Below are 12088 nucleotides of genomic sequence, written 5' to 3' on the forward strand. Positions count from 1 at the left end.
TCTCAATGTTTCTTTGGGTTTTCTATGAAGGTTTTTTAGAAAGTAGCCCTGAAAATGTGTTTTACTCAGTAGATAGCCAGTTAATTGGAGTATACTGATACATTTCTATTTGGTGCATGGAACAAAAAGCATATTATGTAAATATGTCAATTTTTATATAATTAATTTCTTGCCAGGGTCATCCACGAAAATGTAACAAACAGTCCCTGAATAAGCTGGTAAAGAGTTGTCTGGATTAAAAATCCTTTAAATTTTGAATTAAGCACAGATTGGCTAGAAATAGAAGTAGTTTAGCAAGACCAGTTTTAATGCAGGAACGTATTTCAGGATATTCACAGTTCACACATTATTGGATAAAATCTGAATACTTTACAGTTAACTTGCTTGCGAACCGTTGTGTACTTCCACAATATTTTCTTTTATCTAACACTCTTCAGTTTCTAATGCTATGTCCTGTATATACCCCTGTTTATTAGCAAAGCACTTAGCCACGTTCACGTATTTTGTGCCCGTCGAGTTGACATTCGAGACTTTTTATTCTCTACATTATCCCATAGTGAAGTTTATGAATAGCACTTGCCACTCAGCCTAAAACTCTGTATCTGTCCTGCTAATCTACGGGCAGGTGGTTGAGTATAAAACAAAACTGCTCTCCAATGGCACAAAAAACCTGCACTGTTCAAGTTTTTTTCCTGTGTACAAGAGACACTTAAGAGATATTTCCTCTCATATGAACAACTTGATGAGGTGTGAACATATTGTGAAATTTAGTTAGATTAGAAATCGTGGTCAACAAAAAAGGACTTAAAAGAAGCTTAAAAAGAAAACAATTGAAGACGACTTCATTTAAAAGCTAGACTTTAAATTGGAACAGTGTATGTTTATCTCAGTGAATATACTCCAAACCCGCTGCTTGAACAGACATTTATCATACTTTTAAAAATGAATTAATAATTGAATGTTTTGGGGGTTCTCTTTGTAATACTTTGGTGTTTTTAACAGGAAATTAATTTAAACTGTTCCATTTTTTGCCACTCATCTTCATTTCTTGGTGGGTTACAATGTACTATGTAAATACTAAATGTTATGTAAATTTATTTTTCTTCTGATTCTTTTTTTTTTTTACCTTTTGCATACAGTTCTTCAGGATGCATTATAATGAGATTGTAGGAGTACATTTGGCATTTTGTAGGGCTGACTTGATCTGTCAAAAGCTATTGTGACACACTTCAGTTTGCCATGTCAGTGTGTAGAGAAGATCTGCATTTAATTGTTCATCAAGAGTAGTCAAGATAGTATTTATATAGAGACTAGAATTCCAGACTGTTCCTTGTTCACTTTAAAGGTACAAACATACCTGTAGTTGAGCTCAGCATGCTGCCACCATTTTGCGTTTCTCCTTAACTTGGCAGGATAATATAGTGTGAATCATTTTAATGTATGGATCTCGAAAATGAGTTTCTAAGAAAAAGCTATGTGGGGGTTATACAGATATGCCACTCATCTTCATTTCTTGGTGGGTTACAATGTACTATGTAAATACTAAATGTTATGTAAATTTATTTTTCTTCTGCTTCTTTTTTTTTTTTACCTTTTGCATACAGTTCTTCAGGATGCATTATAATGAGATTGTAGGAGTACATTTGGCATTTTGTAGGGCTGACTTGATCTGTCAAAAGCTATTGTGACACACTTCAGTTTGCCATGTCAGTGTGTAGAGAAGATCTGCATTTAATTGTTCATCAAGAGTAGTCAAGATAGTATTTATATAGAGACTAGAATTCCAGACTGTTCCTTGTTCACTTTAAAGGTACAAACATACCTGTAGTTGAGCTCAGCATGCTGCCACCATTTTGCGTTTCTCCTTAACTTGGCAGGATAATATAGTGTGAATCATTTTAATGTATGGATCTCGAAAATGAGTTTCTAAGAAAAAGCTATGTGGGGGTTATACAGATAAAAGGCTATACAATGGTCTGTTGACGCAATCCTCTTTGAAATAACACGATGATGAGGAACAGGTGTTTTTATGATCGCTGGCCTTTGGATATGCAGTAAAGTTTCATACTTAGTGGGTTTCCCTCTTTATTTTGAACGGTCCCTGTCTCCCCCACAAACTGAAACATTCCAGTCATCTTTGAAAGAATGGATGTCATATGCAATGAATCACGAGTCAATAAATACATTTAAAATGCATTTTGAAATACAACTGTACAGTTTGTCTTGGTTTGTTTTATTAATGTCCAGACCCACCCGGAAACTACGCCCACAGAACTCCTGCAGATTTCCACAGAATTGGATTGTCTGTCATTCATAATTGTTCCACACTTCCCCCTTGCATGTTTCCTTATTAAATATTTCACCTAATATGATTATGCTTTTAGCTACCAATATAATAGAGTACTGTACCCAGTCTGATTACACAAACAAAGCAGTCACTGGTACCTTTTTGTTATGGTTTCACTACATTCAGCTTTATTAGTGTCTGTTTAATTTGATCCATTTTATTAAAGTACTTGTTAATATTTTGATGGTTTAATAATTAGCTTTAATTTTTGTATTTTCAATTTAAATTTTTTATTAGTTAGTAAAGATATGTGCATTTGTCGTGGTTTTTATACATATATATTTATATATATGTGTGTGTGTGTGTGTGTGTGTGTGTCATATGGTTTTTACTTTTTATTTATTTATTATATATATATATTGTGTGTGTGTGTGTGTGTGTATTAAATATATTTATTTTTTAAATATATATTAAATTTTATTTCTATTTAATAGTCTTAGTAATTTTTAATAGTACTCAAACCTATTTCAGCTAGTAAACACTTCAAATGTTGATTAAATTTTTTTTAATTACTCATCTAATATTTTATTTTATTTAAAAATATTTCAAATTTTAGAAAATAGATTTTTTTTTTACACATAACACTGATTTAGTCTTACTTTTAAAAGTGTGAACAAAGGAAAAATGTCAAGTTGTTCGAGTTTATATACTGGGTGCTTTTTGTATGTAATTGAGTTTTTATTGAAACTGTGTGCAAAAAAAGCTGGAGCCTTTATTCTACGCCGCTGCCCACATGCGAGTGGATGTGTACATATGAGTATTAACACCAGGTGTGTTTGCTTTGGACCAGACGAAAAGACGGAAGTTGGCTGCTTTATCTTTTGTCTCAGGCTTTGTGTGGTCATTTGGGTGTCTGTTTTATAACTTTAACAGCCTCTTTTTTCTTTCATTTTTGCACTCTTTGCTTTTCCTTTGTGGACTGACACCAACGTGACAAAGTAATCTCTCTCTCTCTCTCTCTCTGTCTATTTATCTATCTCTCTGCCCTTGCTTTAGCTCTTTATGTTTACTGACCTAGAGGTGATTAAAATCTAGCCTTAGAAAAGGATCCAGCTTTTTAAACTGTTGACAGTTGAGATAAAAGTCTTTAAGACTTGGGGATGGACACTATGGGTTTGTGTGTATGTATTTTACGGGGCTTAAAAGCCGAGCCAGCTTTCTGCTCCCCTCTTCCAAGTTCAATGTCAAAGGGTGAACAATGGCAGGTCACAGGGATCCTGGGTCCAAACAGAGCATGCATAGCATGCATACTTTTCCCATAGCAGTTCCTGACCTCTGCTCTCTGCTTCTTTCCCTCCCTAAAGAATATATTTTCAGGCTCTCGGGGAAGATCTGTCCATTTCCCTCACAAAAGTATCGCTTTTGTGATTTGAGACACCTTTCTGATGAAGAAACCTGGAAAACCGAGTTTTCTAGTATATTATGGGCTGCATTTTGTATCTTTCTTTATTTGAACAAGCAATTAATACATATTTTGCCAACATAGGTTAATTGGAAAATATATGTACACATACCATTCACTTGTTTCCAGCTGAAATGAACACTAGTGGCAGTAAAACACCAACAACTTTATTCGTTTTCACACAAATTATGATTCCAGGGGCAAATTATCGATTAATAACGACTTATTTTCATGCGGTTCCTTGCACAATACCATGTTATGACCTCAAAATACTTTTATCATAGTGCATGATTTGTAAACTAATGCATTTTGATGTTTGCATCACACAATCAGCTCCATATGTATGGCTTTTGTGACATAGTAAACTTGCTTGGAAGCCCACCTCGTACAGCATTGCACTTGCAATGTGGAGCACTTGTATACAGATCCTGTGAAACACGAGTCATGATAAAATCACTCAAAGACTTGTTGAAGCAAAATAAAATGACATGGTTGCTTCAGCAAATGCGTTTTATCCCATGTTTACAATCTCCACGATACATAGAACCATAATAATAAAACATTACCACGTTCACATTCATCTAAGACAAAATTTAACTCAATTTTAAATGTTTTTCCAGTAGTTCTTTTTTTGTTTGTTTGTTTTGTTTTTGTTGTTTTTTTGGACTTTCACATCAGGTTGTCACCTGTATTTTAATATGTTTACTCTTATTAGAGTTTTGAACTGTTAGCTTGTAGCAACATGCTAACACAAAACTCTATTGAAATCAATTGTGAGACAAGTCAGCCTGCAGCTTTGTGTATGTATAGTGCCCTTTGTATGACATTATTGCTTATTTAAAGTGATCAAAATCAGTTCCTTGACAGTTAGGATGCTGTTTTAGAAGGCAGCGGACTCTATAGGCAGTAGACAGCGATAGAGTTCACTAGGTTTTGGAATAAAGCCAGTTTGTTACTCTCTTGTATGCCCTGGTCTCTGTTCTGTCTTGCCTCAGTGTTTATACTCTACAGGGCTTTGCATCAATGACAGGGGAGCCCCAGTCTCAGGGATCTATGAGGTTAATCCTGTGTGTGTGTGTGTGTGTGTGTGTGTGTGTACAATATGTGTTTTTCTCTAGCAGTAAGGTTGGACTTGTGGACTGGTTGTAGCTGCAGGAGTCTCATGCACTTAAGGTCCCACGAACACACAGAATTATCGTTTGGCTGAGGTGCTTCTATGTTTGCCCAGACAGAAGTTGAGGACCACTGGATTAGACTGGGGTCTGTGTTTTGTCTAGGATTGAAAAAATGCAGTAAAAGGGGTGCTCCCTCTTTTTCACAAACAGGAACACACACACACACACATATGTCCACACACGTGTGCTCAGGCAGAGTCTTGGGGGACATGACCTCTCTCCAATGCCTCCGATCCTGGCCCCTTCTCCTTGGGTGAAGGCAGAGAAAGGTCAAAGGTGATTTTTTGGGGGGCTCAAGATTAAGTTTCACATGACTGAGCACCTTTATGGAGGCCGTCCAGCAGAAAGGAAACGTCCAGGAGGCCTTCATGTCTGTCTGAGAAGGGCCCCAAAAGCACCCTTCCCCCTTTGGCCTCTTCTCTTCTCTTCTCTTCTCTTCTCTTCTCTTCTCTTCTCTTCTCTTCTCTTCTCTTCTCTTCTCTTCTCTTCTCTTCTCTTCTCTTCTCTTCTCAAGAGAAGAATATTCTCTGAACATCTTGTCATTCCCAACCTGTATGACTTCTGATGAAATTTCCACACTGCTGTTTTCCATACAATGCAAGCAGCAATGACCAACTCTATATTTCAAATCTTCAGATATTTTTCAATACTTTGTGTGAGGAAACCAACCTTTCTGTTGGTGTTCATTAATAATCTTCCCCTTACAAAAGATAACAAATCTAATTTACACATTACTATTAGTTACAAGACAAATAAGAACCAGTTTTTCGGGATTCTTTGCCATGTTATTCAATATTATTTATATACTGTTACAGTTTATTTTGAATTAGCTTTTTTTTATATTTTCAGTTCAAATTTTATATTTAGTTTGTTTTTGTAATTTTGTTTTGTTTTGTTGTTTTAATATTTCTACATAGATTTCATTTGTTTTTATTTCAGTATGTCAGCTTAAGTTTTGGTTAGCTGCTGAAGTTTGTCATCTAATATTGTTATTTTTATTTACTTTTTATTTTTTTGCATTTTAAATTTTAGTTAACAATAACAACACTGTTTTGTTTGTTTTTTATTAAAAGAAAAATAAATTTCTCATTTATTTGAAATAGAAAATTGAAATAGAAAGTTTAACTATCACGTTTGATCAATGTAATGTGTCCTGGCAGAATAATTAAACAAAATATAAAAAATCATACTGACGCTAAAATTTTGAATGGTAATGACATTATATCTTTAAATACATATATTTGTCATTTTTAGCTTAATAGCTATACAAGTTTAAGATGATGTAAGGGTGGGGGAAATTATGCCATTTTTGGGTGAATTATCCCTTCAATGTAAATTTCAGTTGACAAAAATTGTAAACACTATGTTCTATCAAATTGCTGTTTGAACATCCCAACCAGGCCAACAAAGTTATATAGGCTCAACCAATGATGTGAGTCTGGCCACTGGCAGACAGCAGGAAACATTTATTAATATTTTTAGATTTTTAAGACATTTTTATGCTAATCAACTTACATTCATTTAAGATATACTTTTTGTCAGTTTATGCATTGCCAGAAAATCAAACCCATGACCTTGGTGTTGCATGCACTATTGCTTTTCACCAATTGCAGTTCTAAATGGTACATGCAAACTCCATGATCCGATCAGCTCGAGCACAATAAAGAGAGCCGCCACTGGTGATGTGAAGCATTGCACACCCTACCAGATAACGTCCTGCAAATCCAGTAGCAGCAGGTCTTGATATCTGTCTGTGTGAAAACAAGAGGGTCATTTATCGCTGACCTCTGGCCTGGGCGTCTGTGTTCAGTTCTGGTGAGACAGTAGGACTCCAGCTTTACAACCCTATCAATAACAGTGCCAAAGTTTATTCCTCTTTTTCTTATCTGTTTCGTTTTTTGAACTCCACCTGAGACCAGACCGGGCGATGTTTAGGTTGACCCTCTTACGCCGTGACCCCCTCACCCCAAAACCTTGAGCTTTGTCGCGAACGGGTGAGAGTTGATGCTGGCATTCATGCATAATTCATCACAGCTTCAATAATCCCAGACTGCACCAGGAGGGATGGGAGCAGTTTGATTGGATAGACAAAAGGGGGTGTGTGGAGTGAAAGCTAAGGGGGCAGAAGGAGGATTAGACAGTGAAAATATGCCTTTGATAGCTTTCACAGTCTGAGAGGTCTTTGGTTTACGGTTATTCATATTGTGTCTAATCTAATCTGGAACAATCCCGGTCAGGGAGGGGAAAGCGCTGGCAGAGAGCATGAAACTGTCTTAGCTTCTTTAAAGAGAGGTGTTTGGGGAGAGGGGTGAACGAAGGGTTCACAGCTTCAAACACCACAGACGGTTATCAGGCACGATTCGGCAAACAGGACCCAAGACACCAAAAGTCATACTGTGACCAAGACACACTTTTACGCAAACATGCATATCCCCACACACACACATCAACAAAAGCACATGGACACTTCAGGTGATTAATTGGTCTGCGGCTTTCAGCTCCGTCTGCGGTGTTTGTACAGTCCCATTTTTGTGGCAGCTGGTGTTTGTGACGGAGACATGTTTATAAGTGTGTAAAGGACACATGACAATGGACAAAGAGAAAGAAAAAACACACTACCTAAACTACACAGCGCTAACTGCAAAAGGAAGTGGGCAGACACTAGTTTTGCCTGTAAACAATACACTCTTTAGCAGTGCATGCTATGGAAAGTATCACTATTATTATTGCTCGGATAGAGATATGAATAGATCCTTAATGCTAATGTAAACTTTGGGTGGTATTTCAAATCCCATGGCTTGTTCAGAAAAAGTGAGGTATTACTTTTCTAAGTGATCCAAATTATGGCAGATGATAAAACAGGCAGAAAAATGAAGGAAGGAGCTGAGACATACACTACTGTTAAAAAGTTCAAGGTCACTATAAGAAATTGTATTCTCATCAAGGCTGTATTTATTTGATCAAAAATACAGTAAAAACAGCAATAATGTGACATATTATTACAATTTAAAGTAACTGGTTTCTGTTTGAATATATTTTAAAATGTAATTTATTCCTGTGATGCAAAGCTGAGTTTTCAGCATCATTACTCCAGTCTTCAGTGTCACATGATCCTTCAGAAATCATTCTAATATGTTGATTATTAATGTTGAAAGCAGATGTTCAGCTTAATATTTTTATGGAAACTATTATACATTTTTCATGATTCTTTGATGGACAGAAAGTTTAAAATGACAGCATTTATTTGAAAAAAATTTTTTGTAACAATGTAAAGTCTTCACTTTTGCTCAATTTAAATGCATCCTTATGGAATAAAATTAATTTCTTTAAAAAAAAATTAATGACCACAAACTTTCGAATTGTAGCACATTTTTTGAACAGAATATTGTGAAGACTAGACTTGGGCCCATATGTAACCACTAGCATTGAGTTTTCCAGCTCTCATCACATTTTCTTCAGAAAATATATTGTGGTATAGTCTAGATTGAATGGGCTGTGCTTTGTTTATTCCTTTTACAAGCATTACGATAAATAAAAAGCATTTTATGACGACTTTCATTTGATCTAAAAAAGGAATACTTGTGCAAACAGGACAATTTCTCAGTTGTATGAGTTGTATTTGTTGTGTTTGTTTAGTTGTATGATGGTGGTTACTCTTCGAGACAGCCAGCTGGGCGACCCTGCCGCCCCCCGTCAAGACATCCCCCCTCCCTTCCGTCTACGGTAAAATCAGCGGGTCAATAGGTTTAAAGCATATAGCTTTTAAGCTGCCCTGTGTCTAGCAGCAATCTCACATCATAAGAAAACAGCTCTGAATAAATAAAACTGGACTTTATTGAGATAACGTGCGATACAACTACAGTTGCATGAATTATCTAATTACTTCGCCTGTTGTCACACAGGTGAAAGTTCACATGTTTATATTGTTTAAAATGTTATAATGAAGTTATTTAATCTACGCATCATGAATGCATTTTATATTGTCGTGTTTGCATGTGGAGTTGTGGTCATCTGAAGAACTTGAATGTTTGGTTGGTGCATAAGAGTGACCTTTTAAAAATAATTTATTAAAATTCCACTTTTTCCAGACATGCACTGACCTTTCCGACCAGACGAGGCTAGAGGGGAAGGGTGAGAATATGTGAGCGTGTATGTGTGTGTGTTTGTGAGACCGCGGGGATCGTGAACTATGAACCAGTCCTTTTCCCGTTCCCCTGCTGTGGCCCGGGTTTTGGCCACTCTCTTCCACACACACACACACACACACACACACACACACACGCATGTTTACCTTGCTGTCTAAATGAGGACATAGCATAGACTTCTAGTGATTTAAATAAACAATTATTTAATTTATACAAATAATATATCTCACGCATCACGGTTTCCACAAAATTATTAAGCACCACAACTGTTTTCAACATTGATAATAAAAATAAATGTTTCCTGAGCAGCAAATCATCATATTTGAATGCTTTAAGACAGGAGAAATTATGCTGAAAATTCAGCTTTTCATCCCAGGAATAAATACAATTTTAAAGTATATTCTAATAGAATATACAGTTATTTTAAATAATAAATATTTCAAAATATTACTGATTTTACTGCATCTTTGATTTAATAAATGCAGCCTTGGTGAGCATAAGCGACTTCTTTTAAACCTTATTTTAAAAAATAATAATAATTATACTGACCCAAAACCAAATTTTTGAACTGTAGCACATAGAATTTTTTTAATTATATAAAATAAGTCATTATAATTCTGGAAAGTATCCTAAAAACTTTATTCAATATTTACTTCATTATACTTTACTGGAACTTTGAAGATGTCCCACAAAAACTAAGTTTTGTCACATTTAGCTCACCTTTGGGGACAATTTTGTTCCCAAAGTATAGTTAAGTAAACACAAATCTTTACTAACACATTGTTAATTTATTAAACATTTTTGTTGATTTCTGATAATAGATAATAGATAATTCTGAACACTGATAATATCCTTATCATGAAAAAAGCAATTCCCTATTGACCCACTGATAAAGCAGTGTATCACCCCCACCCAAGATTTTTTTTAAAACAGCACGATATTGAGAGGTGCAGTGCCCAGCAGGAAAGAAACAAACCCCAATCGATCTGGAATTCCTTTTCACTAGGACTGTCTGAGCGCATCAAGGACCCCCATCCCCCAACACACGCATTTACCTAGCCATTTAAGATTTCTGCATGTGTGTCAGGCCATTGATCAATAGCTGTTGTACCCAGGCCATGTCTTGGTAGGTCTTCCATGCCCCTCACCCCCAGCTTCCATAGACACCCGGATTATAATGAAGGATCCAGCTTTCACAGACAATCTAAGCGGGGAGGTGTCAGACAGAGCCAAAGACCCAGACGGGGGGCCCCATGCCGGGTCACGCCACAAGGCCAAGGTCTTTGTCCCCACCCCCTCGCTCCATTTCTCCATCTTTTTCTCTATCCCGGCTTCTCTGACCCACAAGGACCGTCTGTGAAGGAAGGGGGGTTTGTAGCCAAATTCAATAATTGTGGTTGTCATTGATTTTGTGTGTGTAGTATGTGTTAATTTTGTGTGCGTCAACAGTCCTTCCATTGCTATGAATCAGTTAAAAGCATGTATGAATGCCACGTACAAAAATTTACCTGCACAAATTGTTTAAAAATTCACAGAAATGTATAAAACACTATTTTATTTGCCTGCACTTGGCGCTTTAATACATGTTGCACCAGGTCTGATGTCAATAGCAGTATTTGGACAGAATTGTTATTATTATGTTTTACAATGATTGTTACAAATATTAATATATGACACCTGTGATTTCATGTAGTTATTTAGATTATATAATTAATTATATAATATAAACTGTAACTATATAAATAATTATAAAATATCACTTAAAATCTCAAATACAGCTGTTAAATTCATGCTTTTGCATACTGAAAATTGGCGTACTAAATTCAGCCAGGTTTATTATCATTAACATATATATATATATATATATATATATATATATATATATATATATATATATATATATATATAATATATATATTATTTAAATTATATATATATATATATATATATATATATATATATATATATATATACAGTATATATTACTTGAAATTAAATAAAATATAACTGCAGTAAAACAGAATATTACTTAAATCTTTAATCAATTCTCGTTTAATTTAAGTTGAAATAAATAAACTAAATATGAAAATATAAAAATTCTTCATTTAGTTACACATGTGTGATGTACTGTAATATGTACTGTACAACTTCTATTGTTCTTTTTTGCCCTTTTTGGAACATGGTAGTTGCTTTCATTTTATGGAGGAAAAGCAGCTCTTTAAAACTCTTATTATAATAAAATTCTAATGATTTCCCAAAAATCAAAGAAAATATTTAACAAAGGGTTGTAAAAATATTTTTGTTCCACTTATGGAATAATCTCAGGCTTGGTATAGCTGTTTCTTTAAACAATTGTAAAATAGTGTTTAAGAAAAATAACACACACACACACACACACACATATACAGTGGGTAAGAGTGACAAATTTAAGGGGGCCTAAATACTTTCCGTACCCACTGTATATATATATGAATCAACCTTAACAACTGAAGAATTAAACTAACCTATATATATATAGGTTAGTTTAATTCTTCAGTTGTTAAGGTTGATTCTCCCTGCTTCCTGACTTCCCCTCTTGTCCTCAGAAGACATCATGGTCATCATGGAGCAAAAGATAAGAAGAAGAGAGACAGGGTTTACCACCACTGATAAAATATAATTGGCAAGTAATAAAAAGATAACCAGAAAGCAGAAAGGCCGCACAGACACAGAAACCAACTGAGAACTCCTGGAAATGATTGATAGTGCTGTTGACAGCTTTGTCCACTGACAGCCACAATCAGAAACTGTGTGTGTACGTGTGTGTGTGTGTGTGTGGGTGGGTGTGTGTGTGTGTGTGCAGTGAAGCATTCAATCTACCTTTTTGACTATTTTACAACTCTTCTGGGAAATGAGAAATATTAGATGTTTTTACAGTGTATGTTGAGAAGAGGATAGGTCTTCCTGGAGAAACTGTCCTTTGGCCAGCACACACACACACACACACACACACACACACACACACACACAAGCACACACA

The sequence above is a fragment of the Sinocyclocheilus grahami genome, unplaced genomic scaffold (assembly GCF_001515645.1).
Source record: "Sinocyclocheilus grahami isolate Dianchi unplaced genomic scaffold, SAMN03320097.WGS_v1.1 scaffold1185.1, whole genome shotgun sequence".
Classification (NCBI taxonomy): Eukaryota; Metazoa; Chordata; class Actinopteri; order Cypriniformes; family Cyprinidae; genus Sinocyclocheilus; species Sinocyclocheilus grahami.